This window comes from Bacillus rossius, chromosome 14, assembly GCF_032445375.1.
Source record: "Bacillus rossius redtenbacheri isolate Brsri chromosome 14, Brsri_v3, whole genome shotgun sequence".
Lineage (NCBI taxonomy): Eukaryota > Metazoa > Arthropoda > Insecta > Phasmatodea > Bacillidae > Bacillus > Bacillus rossius.
The window spans coordinates 18,588,441-18,606,765 of NC_086341.1; the positions used below are offsets into that span (position 1 = coordinate 18,588,441).

The window sequence follows — 18,325 nt, forward strand, 5'->3', positions numbered from 1 at the left end:
TCATATTTTCCAAACGTGTAAAATTACACCAATCGAATTTTTAATTATCCGTCAACATATTCCTGTCAAAAACATGAATAAAATTTTAAAATTATCGGTCAAAATATTCCGGGTAAGTGCGACAAAAAATAATTCATAATTTTGCAAAAATAAAAAAAAAACACACATATATAATTATTTATATATATATATAATTATATATATATATATATCGTAGAGGACGGTTTCCGAAGTACAAACGGGTGATGTAAAGTGTCGGCGAGCACCAGAAGCTCGGCAGTGGCGCGGATATCGCGGTACGTCTGGCAACGTCGGAATCTGACGCCGGGCACGGATGGGAGGGGTGGGGGGATAAGAAGGAGGGAGAGGGAGGAACGCCCCTCCGACGTCACGGGCGCCCCACGGAGGACGCAGGGGGCTTGTGCAAGGCCCCCGGAGGCCGTGTGCCGTCGACGTCGACTGCGACGGCGGCGCGCTGTTGCGTCACGCGACTCGACGACCGGCGGGCTTATCTGCCCCGTCCGCGGCCCGGCTCGGGCAGAACTGCGGTGACCGCTTCGCCGACAGGAGCCGCTCCCGGAAACTACAGTCCGACCGAGGTAAGGCCAACCCCCCACCCCCCACCCCCCGCCTTTTTTTTTATCCTGCAGGCGGAGGCGCGGAAAAGTACCATAATGGAAAACTACCATAATGGAGGTTTTCCCCTTGGCCTTTTCGAAACAGGGGGGGAAAAGTAACATATTGGAAAACTACCATAATGGGAGTTTTCCCCTTGGCCTTTTCGAAACAGGGGGGAAAAGTACCATATTGGAAAACTACCATAATGGCAGTTTTCCCCTTGGCCTTTTCGAAACAGGGGGAAAAAAGTACCATATTGGAAAACTACCATAAGTTAAAAAGGACAAGGGGGGAAAACTGCCATATTTTCGTATACACTCCATGGAATGAGTACCACGGCTTTGCTCTCAGAGTAGTGTATAGAATACGTCGCTAGGTAGCGCTGGCAACACCAGCAGTTTATTTGGCGCGGAAAAAACTTCCTGTCGCCCCACGACCCCCTCCCTTCCTCGCGGGAATGAAGTAGCTCGGAGTAGGTAAATGCTACCCTGACGATAGTGACTGCAAGTTCGAACTGAAACGACGGTGAAAAGTTCGCCTTCGACGCGGCTACAACTCCACAGCACAATGGCCTCGAAAGCCAGAGATCCTTATTATTTAAAAAAAAAAAAAGTTAAAATAAGACACATACTGACACTTAAAAAACTTTTTTTTTCCCATCTCGTAAATTTATCTGCGAATCGCGGGGAAAAACACAACGTCATCGAAAACCAATTCCTTTCGATACTTTTGTTTTTATCAATTTGCACGCACACGATTCTACTGAAACACATAACGTAAACAAGAATCTTAAGGATCTTAGACTGATTTTGTACAGAAATCAAAAGGTTTGTGTTCAACAACAGACTCTAAAAATCGTAAAGAAAATATCATTTGAAAAAAAATATGTTATGAGCAATTTTTTTTTTTTTAAATTTTATCATCCCCTCAGGGGTAGAGCCATTTCTTACGAATCTGCGTCGCCGGGACTCCCAGACTTCTCGACTTCCTGCGAATAGACAAGGACGAACAATGAGTTTGAACAGCACGGTAACGAAACGTTAATTTTTTTTTTTTTTTTTAAACTTGAGATGTGAAAGAACACTAAACTATCGGGATTTAAGTGTATAGAAAAAAAATTAACCAGAAAGAAATTATAGAAATTGTAGTTGAAACAATTTTGTTTTTAACGCATTCAAAACACGGCGAACACCACTGCCAAATACTCGGCTTCAATTGGTCGCGCGGAGATCTGGGTCATTGCGTGAGCGTGTACGAATGCGTGCAATCGTATGTACTCCGATTCTTCGGTTTACGTATTCGTTTAGGCGAACCGGCGTAATGGAACGGGCATTAGAAGCCTATTTTCATATTGGGGATACCGTTCGTCTGATGCCTGTGCGATTTATTTATTTATTTTTGACAATACCCAACACGTCCAGCGTGAGAAAAAAATTCAGGGATTTTTTGTTTCTAGAAACACAAGAAAAGGTGGTAGTCAGAGAATTTTTTGTTTCTAAAAACACCAGGAAATGTGGTAGTCAGGGAAATTTTTGTTTCTAGAAACACCACAGGAAATGTGGTAGTCAGGGAAGTTTTTGTTTCTAGAAACATCACAGGAAATGTGGTAGTCAGGGTGTTTTTTGTTTCTAGAAACACCCCAGGAAATGTGGTAGTCAGGGTGTTTTTTGTTTCTAGAAACACCAAAAAATATGGTAGTCAGGGAATTTTTAGATGAAATTGTCCTATATAAAGGCTTAACCCTGCATCGCTGATTCGTTAACTCTGCATATTGTATTTGGCTTCAGTCTTTAAAATCTCTTATTAAGTTGTGCTTTGCAGCAAATTTCGTCGTGTGCTATTTTTCAAACGTCAGGCAAATATGTGTGGTTAAAATTTTCGTCTGATAAATTGCCTGCGTAGTGGTCACTCACCAGTTTTAAATTTTACTGTTTATCCATACTTGTGGAGGGGGGGGGGGGTGAGAAGGGAAAGCCCACAAATGAACTTCTGTTGTCCCAATTACTAACATCTTAATTGGCTTATCATCAAAGAATTTAACATCGTAGCTGAGCAACGTTTATAAGTATCATCGTGAAAATTGGATAAGCGTGATATTGTGGATGCATGTGTTTATTTTGTCGGAACCAATTTTGAAACAGTTTTGTGAAAATAACAGTTTTTAAATTTATTTTTTAAGCGTTTTTTGGTTGTGTAAGGGAGGAGGTAAGAACTACGCATAACTATGAATTACGAAACTTCACGACCATTATGTACCTAGCTAAAAAGAAACTGCTATATATCTCATTCTCATGATTTAATTTCAAAAGTAATCGCGTAAGAACGGCGTGTGTGCGATAGTTGGTCCACAAAGGCGAAGATGCGCTCGGTGGAAGCTTCATAGTCGACCTTGTGGTAATCGTCGCTGTTTCAAAGTCACGTGGGGACTCCCGCCTACTCTTACGTCACTAAAATATTTCTCAATTATCTATGGCTTTGAACGTTTTGAACTACGAAACGGCGTATGAAGTAAAGTCCAATATTTAACAAACACTGAATTTGAAAACAAGTTTTTTTTTTTAAAAGAAAAAAATCATTTATGAATGTTAATAAAGATGTTTGCCTCATTTTCCCAGGGATATTTGTGATGAAAAAATGTATCGAAAGGTAAAAAAAAAATGCATAAGATTTATTTTTTACCGCCATCCAACGACACTCTGAATAAATATTTCCTTCAGTCATCGAAGAATATAATTTTCATACAAGTCTAAAACCATATCTGAATAAGTTTTTGCTGATAAAATACCGGTTTGAAGCGAAATTAAGTGCGTCGTTTCTCTAACGGGCTTCTCCCGGAAGCTTCGGCTTAAAAGTTTTGAATCTGGGACCGTTATTACAACTGTCAAAAACGAGTTATTAAAACTCCACTGGGAAATTGAGCCAACTGAATATCCTGCGTGCACGGATTATATTACGACGTGCCATTTGAATATTTTGTACAATAAATAAATTTTACATGAATAGCATACGTAAAAGTGGCTGCCTCCTTTCTCAACTATTAAGTTTGAAAACACAGCTAACCTACATACCATGCTTGTGTTTCATTTGTGCTTGAGTTTGTTCTGAGATGGACTAACTTTGATTATGAATCGAAATTTGCTCATATTCCAATCGACAGCCAGTAGGTATATTATAGACGGAAACACACGACCGATAGTAAGGAACCAGGCGATAGTTTTTTTTTCTGGAGCGATTTCGGTGAACCTTTTACAAACCCAGGTTCGAACCCGAGACGTCTTCTTCATCTCGCTCCACAGGGAAAAGACTTGCGAAATCACAACTGCATCACGAGATGTTCTATGGCATCTGACAGAACAAGTAAATGCTATGAACACGATAGCAGCCGTGATTAAGGTGCAAAATAACTGAGAAAAAGTTTTTCCCACACAGGAACAAGATTTTCTGTACATTAACAATAGGTTCCTTTGGAAACCAGTTGCCAATAAATAGTTCATTATACTACAGGAAAGATATTGTAACTTTATACAACACATGGTTATACTTATTTTTACATATATGAAATACGTATTTCGAGATATTACTGAGCATTTCTTACGAAAATCGCCCCATATTTTCATATTTTAATATTTTAATAGATGTTTCATACATGCATTAATTTTTTTTAAATAACGAAAAAGATAAACGAATATTCAATACGTGGATTTAAATTTGCTTGATTGTGCTTATTAATGTGCGCAGTTAGTAGTGTAAAACTATCCAGGGAACGATTTGTAAATAACTGTTAACTATTGGAGGTACTGGGACAACACAAAGCATGAATGCCCAGGTACTAATCTGCAGTATTTCTGCGAACAATGTTTTGTAGTGACACAGTTGTTTTCATGTAAATTTACAAATTTACAAATATCTGTAATTTTACATGAATATATTCTGTTCCATTAAAAAAAATACAGTGCACATAGCGATACATTATTTTCAAGATTTAAATTAATATGTTTTACAGAATTTTCCGGCGCTTATTTGACATGTGTCTAGAGCTGGCGCGCTATCGTTGAGCGAATTAATAGTTAAAAACAAATTACAATTACCAATATACACGTTACTTGTATCGGAGGTATTAGTAAAACACCAAAAAAAATTTCCGATCTGTTACAATGTTAAAACTTGAGACGATAGCATTTTGTGTGTTCTTTATATTGGTGTAAAACTTGGGGTATGTATTTTTATTTTATTTCATGGATAGACAATGCATAGAACATTACTTTTTATCTTCATCAGTCAAGATCCGAGGATAATTTTATTAGTATTCAACTAATGTCATCCTGAGAAGATTAAATGTTTGAAATTATTAATTTATATATCGAACTGTTATGTAACCAGAACTATTGTTTGGCTTTTATTTATATCTTATTATGCAAAAAAAAAACCGGATTTAAAAATTAAGGCTTCGTAGGAACTGGAATTATTCCCATATGGTAGGAAAAATTGGGGTATCCAGACTTGTCTTGTTTTTTAATACAATATGTAAGTATTTATCGTTCTTGATAAACTGTCTATTAATTGCGTGTTTCAACGGCCAGGTGACCGTGAAAAGCTATTTTTAAAAGAATACCTGCGTCACGCGAGTAAATTTAATCGGTCGTTAGCTTTTAACAACTATGCAGCTGACAGCACTCTTGACACGTACGCACGTTCGCAAACATGATCACGTGAAGTTAACTTCACGTGACGGAATCCTCCCCTCCCTTGCCCCCTCCCCCACCCTTAGCCAACCCATCGACAGCCACCGCCCGCTATTATGCAACAAACGGGAATGTTACGTGTCCTGTAGTCATGTGCAAGCTATAAGTATAGGTCCCTGTGCTATTCTGTACGAGGGTTCAATCCTCGCCAACTCGGATATTTAGAACTGTTTTATATTTAAATTTTTAATTATATTTATATATTATATTATAATTATTATATTATATTTAAATTACATTTATTATATTAATATTACATTATATTTATATATTATATTTATATTATATTTTAAATTATATTTATAGAGTTTTGTTATGAATAGGTAACGGAAAATATCGCGCTTTCAATGACCTCCAGGATAGACTCAACAAATCCTTACATGCATGTCCAATAGTCACCTGTAGGTTGGGTGCCAACTTGAGAGAAATTACAACTAGGTACCCTATGATTTCATACTTCTTTTGATGAAGGTTTTATTATGGGCCCAGAGTACTTTAAAAATAAACTGTGAGCCAATGACATGAGCAGCTGAAAAGGAAGTATAGTTGTGTGAATGTTAAAGACTGTCACGAAATGTCACGAAACGACTGTGAGAATTTTTCCGTTCTCTAGTTACGATAGAGAATATATAGTGTATTACTAATTTTTTTTTTTAATCTTCGTTTGTCTCCAAGGTTTAAACTCCGGAGGTTCAAATAGCCAAGTATTTCACGCAGATAATTACTAATATTAAAATAGTTTCAAAGCAATACAGGGACACTGAATCCAACAAGTTTCCTAATCTACGTTCAGTTCATTGTGAGGCAAGAAAATGTGACATGAAAACTGTATCGCAAGCAATGATTATTTCACGAATTCACTGGGTCACAAAAGTAGATTTTAAAAACTCATAGCCTACTGCTTCACGTTGATCTTGACAACGCCCTTCTTCGACCTTGGGCCAATCATAAACAAAAGAAAAGTGAACTTGTCATCGACCAATAAGCACGCTGAAAAAGACTTGTTTTCATATTATAGAGGCAGGTTGAATCTAGTCTACTGAAACTACATCCGCGAAATACTCATGACTTTTAGACATTATCTTATCTTTAAAATCAAATATGGCATGTGCTTATAAAGCATAGGTTGATTCTAAATTGTTTGATATTTATTTCGCAAACACTTTTTTTCATTTCCTATTTATGCTTACTGAATATCTTTCCGCCAAACGCGTAGGTCAGGCCTACATGTCCTGAACGACTTGAGGTACGAGAGTACGTGGGTCAGTTTCATTTCAATAGAAAATTTGTTTATGGCACTGTTAAATTCCATTGAAGCTTTCTCCAATGCGAACTAAAAAAATAAATATAACATTTCAGTAGCACCAGAATCAAAATGAGGTAGTAAGCATCTTGACTATTTTACCTCATTTCCTGCCAGCATGATAAGGGCGATTGACTTATTATCCTACAAAATTAAGTCTTTCAGGGTTTTGGGGAAGTCCAAATGTAATACAGGAAATACACAAATGATTAACTTAAAACTGTACAAAACACGGTAATATGCTTTTAGTTCATGTTGTGGTTACATAAAAATTTTATTTTAAGTTTCTAAAAACCATTGAATAAATACAATTACATAATATACGATAGCTATATTAAAATATATTTAAAATAATGGGCGAAACACGAAATCGTGGAAGCAAAATAGGGACCATTGTGCCATTATCCCCCCCTTTTTTTGACAACCCATAAACCACTCCCAAAACTAAAAAAAAATGTGTGGAGATAGGTAGTCTACTCCCGTCTGCACCTGACCTGATATATCGGTTTGAGTTTCTTTTCTTATAAAAAAAGTATTTTACTTTAACTACTTCACTTATACTTTAATTTTTTTAACATTTAGTACTCTTCAAAAACAACATAAAACCTAGTCATGTCGATGACTTTCCAGGACGTCAGAAATGAGTTAAAGTAGCCGTTTAAGGGACTTTTTTTCTTCGAAATTTTGGACTTACCATTGGAGGTAAAAAAAAGGGGGGGGGGGTTGTATTGCCACACCCACCCCCTTTTTTCCTTCTGGAGCCGCGTTTGGACAGTGGGAGTGCCACGCAATTGCTTCCAGCCCTTACGGGTCTTGCAAGTTGAACCTGCGCGACATCAATTCCGATGCTGCTTCAGGACAGAATCACACAAGCTACCGACACCAATTCAGTCCATCGTGCTTCAACTGGATCTCTTCTACGCACTGGACGTCAAAGGACGGTTCGAGTTGACTCACTTTAACAAGAGTGATAAAAAACACATTTACTTTTTTTTGCGCAATTAACTACCCAAAATACATTGTGAACATTCTTCGGCAGTACAAGTAATTATTATAAACTTCGCAGATAAATTCAGAGAGTTCCTGCTAAATAAATCTTCTGTATGTGCATTTTGAATCTCTTTCGCGGCTGTAATTATCTGAGACGACCCAATGTTTTGAAATGTATACTGGATAATTGCATGAAGTGTATAACCTGTTACAAGAAATTAGCAACTCTCATTGATCAAATATATTAAAAAAATAAAATAATAGTCCCCTTAAACGGCTATTATAACGCATTTCTGACGTCTTGAAAAGTCATTATCATAACTAGTTTTACTCTGATTTTTAAGAGTACTGAGTTAAAAAAAAAAATAATTACACAGAATACAATAGCACCAAAAAATGTATAATAATACATTAAACAAACACTGTACCGACTTCATACTGGCTTAAAGTTGGATGAGTTAAAATCCCAATTAAAATAAATAAAACAGGTAAGTTCATTCACAAAAGAATCCTCTGAATGCCAGTTGCCAAGTAATTGTTTGTAATACAACGAGAAAGATTTTGTAACTTTGTACATCACATGGATGGCTTGTTTTGCATATATGAAATATGTTCTTCGAGATAATTACTGAGTATTTCTTACGAAAATTGGAGCATAATTTTATATTTTAGTTGATTTTTCATTCAAGAATCATTTCTTGAATAAATAAAAATATATAATAGACTATTTGATGATTTGAAATTATTTTGTTTTATTATGCTTGTTAGAATTGTGCGCAGTAAATAATCGAAAGCTATTCAGGGAACGGTTTACAAATAACTTTTAACTATTGGAGGAACTGTGACAACACAAAGCATAAATTCCCGGGTAAGAATCCGAACCCAGTATTACTGCCGAACACTATTTTGTGTAGTGATACGGTTGTTTTCATGTTAACTGACGAATTTACAAACATCTGTAATTTACATGATCATTTCTGTTCCACTTACAAAAAAATTACAGTGTGGTTAACGGAGTCAAAGTGTGTAAAGTATGTAACGAGTATTGCTTGATAGAAGCAGTGTTTAAAAAAAAATAGTTTCGAATTGAAACATTTTTACAGCTGGCTTATGACTACGTATGTAATTTTCCAATACTTTTGAAATCGTTTATTTACATTCTCGTACTTTAGCATGCTTTAGCGTAATTTTGCAACTCGTAATTTGCAAACCTGAAACCCGTCATATTCTTGGAGATTCCATTTGGAAGACATGGACGGACCCTAGTAAATAAAGGTCTAATTTTCGACGCATCATTACGCTTTTCTAATATTAGAGTAGTTTTAACTCTACCTATCCCTTTTATCTGCGAAGTTTCACTTCCATTGCGCCTGGCTGACAAGCACCCATGCTTTTGTTCCCCGTCATGAAGCGGTGTTATTCATCACAGCTGAGTAACGGAATAATCGTACTGAACCGGTTGATGGGTTATCTTTGGTTTTCTTTGGTTATCTTTGGTTTTATTCCCCGCGCCTGCGGCGGCGCAACGAACCGACATGGATCGCGCGGTGATTTAAAACTTTTCAAACCAGTTAGTTGACTTTATTTTTTTTTACCTTGCGGAACTAGCGAGCCCCATCAGCGACACCTTCGTATAATTCATCAATCAATCAATCCCGCTTTCAGCCCATGCGAAACACGGCCAATCAAAAAATCATAATAAAAGTAAGTGGCGGGAAGTAATTCGAACGCTATCGAACGCTTTCAGTACTCGGCAGAGATGTGTAACGTCCAACCTCGATAACCAGCAATTTCGCGTGTTCTCATGTTGCAAATACACTCATAATACGAAAACTCGGGACACTAAATTAAAACGCAGAATTATTAAAAAATAATGCCAAGCGTGACGAACATACGCAAATTGTGTTTTCAACTACATTTCCGGACGCGAACCACACGTAGTTTCCTCACCCACCGCCAGAATTCGTTACCGGAGCAACTACGTCGACTATTGAATCATTTGATTAGCAGACCGAAATTTTAAACTATATAATAAAACGGCTCCGATAAAAGCGAAAAAAAAAAATCATCATGAAAATAATATTAAACACTATTATTAAAATACTGCATATCTTGTTAAAATTAATTTAACAGTTGATAGTTTTAAAGTTTTCCCTTTGGCTTTGCGAAGAATTTTTGTTCGCGCCATTCGCCACAGATGGCAGCACCGTGGTTACGCATTTCCGTCCCATTACGCCTACCAAACGCCGTACCCCGAGAGCCGAGATGTTGCACACAAAGAAATGTATTGCGTGGGCCGCCACGCGCTTTTGAAGTGAAACTTCGCACTTGAAGATAAAACTGATCACCAAAGTACACAATAAAGAGAGATCGCTCAACTAGCGCTCCCCGTCTCTGCGCCATCGAGTACTCTATCCCTGACTGTTGCACTTCTCGTTATGCTCCATCAAGTCATCGCCTTGACCTACGCTAACTGCTGTTAAAAAAAGTTACTCTCCAAAAATAAAATCAAAGTAAATGAAACAACGTATTAAAACTGCCGATAACAATCCGATGAAGAGGTTATGGTTGGTTCTCGTTGGTGACGGAAATTTAACAACGATCCAAGCATTAAAAAAAAAAGTGGTAAAGCACTCGACTCGCATTCGAAGGCTCCTGGTTCGAATCCTAATTAGACCTTCCCTGGTTTCTTGAAACCAGTCCCATGCAAACTCTGGGTCATTTCCAGAACTTTCCCGAAAATTCCTGATTAGTTTTTGGTCTGTATTTCCGTACTTCATTGCCAACAAATGCGTCAAACTTAACAACAAAAGATACTTTAACTACGGCAAACATATTTAAAAGTCAATCAGTTTTGCACTGATCCTTTTTTTATTTTAAGATTAAACATTCTACGTGATATCTGTAAATAGCTTTATCTCCAGATACATAACTGTTTTTTTTATCCGTCGCCAGTTAGTAGTTTTTAAATCTGATTCTCAATCCAAACGTGGTCTCTTATCAATTAAAATTTTTCTACAATTTTTTATTTTATTTCGACCGTGTATATATTTGGATGTATTATTCCCGTACCATAGCATTCCCACATACAAGCGCTATTTCAACTGGTGCGGGTGGGATGTAAATATAACTATGTATTAATGAAAATGGTTTATCCTAAACGTAACACTAGATTATGATTTAAAACATTTACAAGTGTTTGTACGTTACGTCAACCGGATAGTGCAGAACTGCAGCAGTATAACAAGTTAATTTATAAATCACCCTGCTAGCTACCATTTCGGTTTTCTTGTATTTCAAGAATAATTTCTAAGCTCATAAATTTCCAAGGACAGCATATTTTTATCACCGATGAAATTATTGTGTTCAAAGAATCATATTGGAGCAATTATCCTAAATAAATTTTGCTGGTAAAATTATTTTTTTGCTGATAAAACTATGGAGGTATTAGTCCATGGAGTGGCCAATTAATCTAATATTGAAGTCACGTTGGTTAGCAAAATATATCTAAGGTTCATAAAGCTTAATACTGGAAACTTGATTAATAGCTTTATAAGAACTCTCTAAGAATAATCGTAAAAAAAAAGCCAACATGAAATGAAACGAGTTAAACAAGGATTAAGATAAATATCAAGAGTTAAAATTCATTATGACAAAAAAAAATCAAGTCATTCAGACATGAAAGACGGGCAGGGGGTCATACTCATTTTGACTTCAGTTATGAAGTGGTTAAAAGTTTTCACTCATCCACTCCATAACTTCATACCTCCGTGACTGTGACGTTATTTCAACACGCAGTGCAAGACAAACATAACAGCCGAATCACAATAATTTTTTTCAGACGTATATCGCGATACGACAACTGCAGAAGCCAAGTTGGTCACATTTCAGAGACATTCCCACGACCAAACGATAAACTGAAACAATTTCATCGATGTGACCCATTTCCGTTTTCTAGTATCGTATTGTTCTCTTTCGAAATAATTCATTTCCAGTTTACTGAAAATCACGTGTATGTATTTAGCATCACAATGCAATAAAAAAATAATTCTTTACTTCAAACAACGTTGCGAATAAAATAAACAAATTGGTGCATGACCAACAAGCGCGTTACAAGTGAAACTTCACAGACTGGTTGTAGTGCCACGTAAGATCGCTAACGGAACTGCAGGCATTTCTGCTGCTGTGATTGTTTTTTCTGCAAGTAAGATGACTGCTGAAAAAAAAAATATAACGTATATTTGCGATTCAAGGGCCTTAGGTGTTAAGTACAGTACAATAACACGGTATATACCTGTAAGTTACGTGTTTTCATATTAATGTGAAACTAAAAATTTAGGCTCTCATTGCACTAAGAGGCTTCAGATTAGTGTGCAATTGACGTATCCGCAGCCACGCAAATCTGCTGAAACAACCACTCCATTCCTGATCGTTACACGTATGTCGTTAAGCTTCTTTTACCGTTCCTCCCTGATGACGTCATCGCCTCGTATGGCTTGAATTAAAAAAAAAAATTGGACTTAAGACACTTTTGACTCTTGGGTACAAAAATAAGGGTCTCGTGATGTGGTGCATTTTTTTTCCCAGCAGTGGGTTCGACTACTTCTAGTCGCAGAGCGTGATGTTACGTAAGCGTTACGCAACTCTTTCCGTGCTTGCAGCGCACACGAAAGGCTTCAGTTTCCCGGCGGCATAGTATCTGTTCTTCGCTAGACACACCGCCCGGGAGTTTTAAGGCTCTTGGCAAAGTTTCCGATTTCCCCTCCCCCCCCCCCCCCCCTAAACCTAACAGTCAACAATCAATCAAGCATAGAAGTTTGATTCCGAGATCTATAATAGGATGTCTGTTTATTTTTTTTCTTCCATATATTTGCATTGTGAAGACTATCATGTAGGAGTAGCCTACATTACATTACGAAGTGCTTGTGTAAATTATAAAATAAATAAGGTTGGACTTAGTTTCAAAATTTATAAAGAAAAAAAGAGAAGGTTACCTAATAATGCAAAATCTAAAATCTAGGCTTCTAAGATATATTTCAATATAATAATTACTACTTTTAAGAGTTTTGATTTTTTAAAACTAACCATTAAATTAAATTTTTTCCAAATAATATTTCCAATCATATTACAATTTTATTGTTACAGAGACCATAGTATTATTGCTTTATAATGTTGTTTAGCTAACATTTTGTATTTTTTTTAAACCATAGTTCACGCTGGTTGTTACTTAAAAGTAACAATATTTTAAACAAGCACTAAACATAAAGTTACACATTCAAAAGTGCATTTTCTTTAGCCTATAATATAAAAAACCGAACCTTACAAAATAACTCCACAAGCTTAAAGACGTGTTTGCAGTGTTAAATGATTCTAACGTTTAGTTTACTAATAAAAATAAGCATCGGCAAGTTTTTTCTCGTTCTAATCTCGAGTTTACAATCTTCAAGGAAAAATATAATATCTCTGTGTGTTCAGTTTTTCATTATATATAAAACTAGGAATTACATACATTGCGGTGCATTTCACATTACAGGTGTACAAGTAATATTTTTTTCTTTCAAAATGCAACCCTAATTTACCTGTAAAAGAGTTAAACTACATGTTATTTTATAACTGTGTAATTTTATTAATACATATGTTATAAAATTGAACTATTACGATTCTTTAGGTTCCAATTCAGTCGCCATGTAGGTTACAGCATTTTAAAGTCATTATTTATTTTTGTCCTATTGCAATTCCCACAAGATGTTTCACTATATAAACACTGCACTGCATATTACTTTTAGTTTTAATTTTTCCCGCAACCACATATTTTACCATTTATTTCATAGTTGCAAAATTGCAGGCAGACATTTACAATTAAATCTTTTCTTTGACTTATAACGTCATTGACACTTACTAGGACTGCTAGGGTCCCATTTTCTAATTTAAAAAAAAATTGGAACTGGATTTTTAAAAAAAAACCGGCATGATGGGTGGAGCAGAGCCTTAACTAGCGTTCTTGCAAGGGTTCACATGTTGTGAAACGTTTTTAGAAGTGGGGAGGGGAGGCGCCAATACGATACTGTGAGGCTTCACACAGCCTCAGACCTCAACGGTTAACAAGCCGGAACTCTCTGGCGCGGAAATAATAAACGTATATGTATCAAATTTCCGTTCTTTTTTTTACGTCACGCAGTTATGCGCAAGAACGCTTTCGACGGACGGGAGCTCCGAAAATAAAAATGTGTGTGGTACCGATCACCGACTCATAAATCGTGAGCAATGCAAGTTATGAGTCTGTTCGCTCTTGTCGCCTTCAATGGAAATGACTCTCAAAAGACGAGGAAGAACGTGACGTAAATCATTTAAATGTCTAAAAACTCTCTCACTCTTAAATTGCAGTACAGAGAAATTGGCGCCCGCATACCGTCGTTAATTTTAATTGGTCTTAAACTTTTTTGACGTGACAACGTCTAATAAATCGATGAACGCCGGCTGCACGCACGTAAAATTGTCCCGTTACGCTGTGTCCCGTTACGCTCATTGTTGCGTTACGCTGTGTTCCGTTACGCTGTCGGTGAGTGCAGTATAATAGGTTATGTTACAATTGACTAAAAAATTATGGTGATTCATATAATTGATGATAGATATTTGATTACACTTTATTTATATGAAAACTTGTTCATAATTATATTTAAACTTTATAGCTAAATGCCAGTTTTTAAAATTAATTACAATTCATCTACACGTGAACTGTTTCGTCGACTGTTTATAAAGTGAAGTGAAAAGTTAATGTGGTTTTCATACCTTATTACAACAACAATTTCGGCAATAAAGGTTAATTATTCTTGCATTTTAAAAATCTGATTACTAGTGTAATTTAAAGTATTGATTCTTTTATTATTAAAATAAAAATGATTCAATTTTATTCATAAAAGTATGCAATCATTTCATCAATGTTTTGTTATGACATTGTCACGTTAAACTATCGTCCGTAAACCGACTTTACAGACAACCAATTTTTTTTTTCAATTATTACTATTTGTTAATTTTTCAAAGATAATAAAATGGTGTCGTTTGACAGTATGATTGCAGTTATAGTCATTCTGAAAGATAAAAAAAAAATAATGTTAAATATCAATTATTATTTCACAAGATAAACTATTTGCAGCGGTCGGTCATTATTAATAACGGGGCATTCCGTTACGTTATGTGATACGCCCAAACAAAGTCAGAGTTTTAAAAAAATTAAATTATATTAAAAATTTGGGTAAAGTGGTTTAAACCAAGATGGCATCTTTCAGTTTAGACTTTGTCTCTTTAAAGTAAAAATTGAATGCTACCAGATAATAAACTTGATGAAATACAACAGAAAAAAATGTATTCCCAAAATTACCATTCCAAATTTTTACTTTAGATAAAAAATGAGTTGTTTCATACATTTTCAAAAAAAAAAAAATTCATTGCAATATAAAGTTGTGTCTAAAACTTGCGCTCCATGGCGTATACCGAGCAACAGAGGACATCGAAAAGAGGACAGCAATAATGGCAGGTATCGTATGTTGGAAAGAAAGAGTAAATGGCAATTAACGTGCACACTGCAAACTTACGGATGAGAGACGCTATAGAAGTCGCCGCCTGAGTATTGGAGTGTTCTATGTCCACTTTTTAGGTTTTTTTAGGCTATGGACACGAAATTAATATTAGTATTCATTTGTACTACTTATATCCACACACGTCTACGCACATAAAAATGTTTGTTCTTAATTTAAGACCAATATTATTGTGTTCTATGTCATGCTATTCATAGTTATTTGAACTTTCAAATGCTTATATCTCAGTTCCTACTTCAATGGACATAGAACACTCCAATTCTCAGGCGACGAAGTATCACCCACTCGTCCCATTAAAAACCCGTCTACAACAGTCCAACCTGTGGGTGGTCCGTGTACTTATCCTAATGTGAAGGACGTCACATTTCCGTACGGAAAACTTCACAGTCTATCATTGTGATGTCCGATGTCTTGAATTTTAAGGTAATCACAACAGCGCAATAAATGTTTTTCGATATTTTTTTGTTTATTGTTTTCATGAATGTTGTTTTTCAATCGGGTTTCTATGCTACCAAAGGACACGGATTGGGACATAAAAGGGTTCAATAGGACCAATGTATTCGGAACGACGAGATTCGGACCATCGCCCACACCTCGCATGACGTCAGAGGGTCACGTGGGCCAATCAGTGATCAATGCCCGTCGGACACAGTTTTAGGACATTGCAATTGTAGACGGGCATTGAAAATCACACTCTGTTATACGCCATGATGCTTCAGAGGGGACCATCGCGTCATTGTGCTTTATTCAGGGCATCTTCAACAGAATTCTCTGTTTACAAGAGTTTTATTGAAAGGTTTCATTGCGAATTTTGTCATAAATTATAATACGAGATAACCAACTCGTTATCCAAAAAAAAAGTAGATTTAAAAAAAATATTGCGTTTTACAGTTCTTACAATTGCGTTTTATTATGTTTAATAAACCAATTATTAAAATAGTCTAAAATCTTTTAAACTGTAGGTTAGGTACAAATGCTAGTTGTGCAAATGCTATTTTAGGATTTTTTTTTTTTTTTTTTTTTTTTAGTTTTATTGAAACAACAATTACATCTTACAAAAACAGTGGAAAAATTCGTTCTCTCTGTTCTCTGATTCCCCCACGTGACTGGTCGTAGCGCAAACGCCTCAATTATTTTTATTGCACAAACAATTCTCGCGGCTTCAGTCCGGTTTATCTCGAGTCGAAGGTCCCGCCTTTTCGCGTCCCCGTGTTGCCGACGTTGTGACACTTGACCTCCCGACGGTTTCGCAAAACAAAAACAGTTGGCACACGCATACACACACACACTCACACAAGGTGTGGACATGTCGGCTACCAACTGAATGCAACTGGCCGCCGATGACATGTCTGGCTCCTTAATAGATTTAAAGCCTAGCAACTACCTGGATGCGTGTTGCCACCTACTGAACGTGCGTTCCCGGCCACTGGATATACTTGACTGTGCACCGAATAGACTTGACTGGCCACAGAATAGACTTGACTGGTCACCGAATAGACTTGACTGGCCACCGAATAGACTTGACTGGCCACAGAATAGACTTGACTGGCCACCGAATAGACTTGACTGGCCACCGAATAGACTTGACTGGTCACCGAATAGACTTGACTGGCCACAGAATAGACTTGACTGGTCACCGAATAGACTTGACTGGTCACCGAATAGACTTGACTGGCCACAGAATAAACTTTACTGGCCACAGAATAGACTTGACTGGTCACCGAATAGACTTGACTGGTCACCGAATAGACTTGACTGGCCACAGAATAGACTTGACTGGCCACAGAATAGACTTGACTGGCCACAGAATAGACTTGACTGGTCACCGAATAGACTTGACTGGCCACAGAATAGACTTGACTGGCCACAGAATAGACTTGACTGGTCACCGAATAGACTTGACTGGCCACAGAATAGACTTGACTGGCCACAGAATATACTTGACTGGTCACCGAATAGACTTGACTGGCCACAGAATAGACTTGACTGGCCACAGAATAGACTTGACTGGCCATTGAATAGACTTGACTGGCCACCGAATAGACTTGACTGGCCACCGAATAGACTTGACTGGCCACCGAATAGACTTGACTGGTCACCGAATAGACTTGACTGGCCACCGAATAAACTTGTCTGGCCACCGAATCGACTTGTCTGGACATTGAATAGATTTGACTGGCCTTTGAGTACTTGACTGGCCACCGAATAGACTTGTCTGGCCACCGAATCGACTTGTCTGGACATTGAATAGATTTGACTGGCCTTTGAGTACTTGACTGGCCACCGAATAGACTTGACTGGCCATTGAATAGACTTGACTGGTCACCGAATAGACTTGACTGGCCACCGAATAGACTTGACTGGTCACCGAATAGACTTGACTGGCCACCGAATAGACTTGACTGGCCACCGAATAGACTTGACTGGTCACCGAATAGACTTGACTGGTCACCGAATAGACTTGACTGGCCACCGAATAGACTTGACTGGCCACCGAATAGACTTGACTGGCCACCGAATAGACTTGACTGGCCACCGAATAGACTTGACTGGCCACCGAATAGACTTGACTGGCCACCGAATAGACTTGACTGGCCACAGAATAGACTGGACTGGTCACCGAATAGACTTGACTGGCCACCGAATAGACTTGACTGGCCACCGAATAGACTTGACTGGCCACCGAATAGACTTGACTGGCCACCGAATAGACTTGACTGGCCACCGAATAGACTTGACTGGCCACCGAATAGACTTGACTGGCCACCGAATAGACTTGACTGGCCACCGAATAGACTTGACTGGTCACCGAATAGACTTGACTGGCCACAGAATAGACTTGACTGGTCACCGAATAGACTTGACTGGCCACAGAATAGACTTGACTGGCCACCGAATAGACTTGACTGGCCACCGAATAGACTTGACTGGCCACCGAATAGACTTGACTGGCCACCGAATAGACTTGACTGGCCACCGAATAGACTTGACTGGCCACCGAATAGACTTGACTGGCCACCGAATAGACTTGACTGGCCACCGAATAGACTTGACTGGCCACCGAATAGACTTGACTG

At 37.5% G+C, this 18,325-nt stretch overlaps 1 protein-coding gene across 1 annotated transcript in view; it reads left to right on the forward strand.

Moving 5' to 3' along the window:
• The first annotated feature begins 545 nt into the window (after window positions 1-545).
• LOC134538693 (uncharacterized) overlaps window positions 546-18,325 on the forward strand; it is a 30,544-nt gene continuing 12,764 nt past the window's right edge. Inside the window, exon 1 of the mRNA XM_063380124.1 lies at window positions 546-599. The gene's annotated coding sequence lies outside the window, so the exon portion shown is untranslated. The remainder of the gene's footprint in view (window positions 600-18,325) is intronic.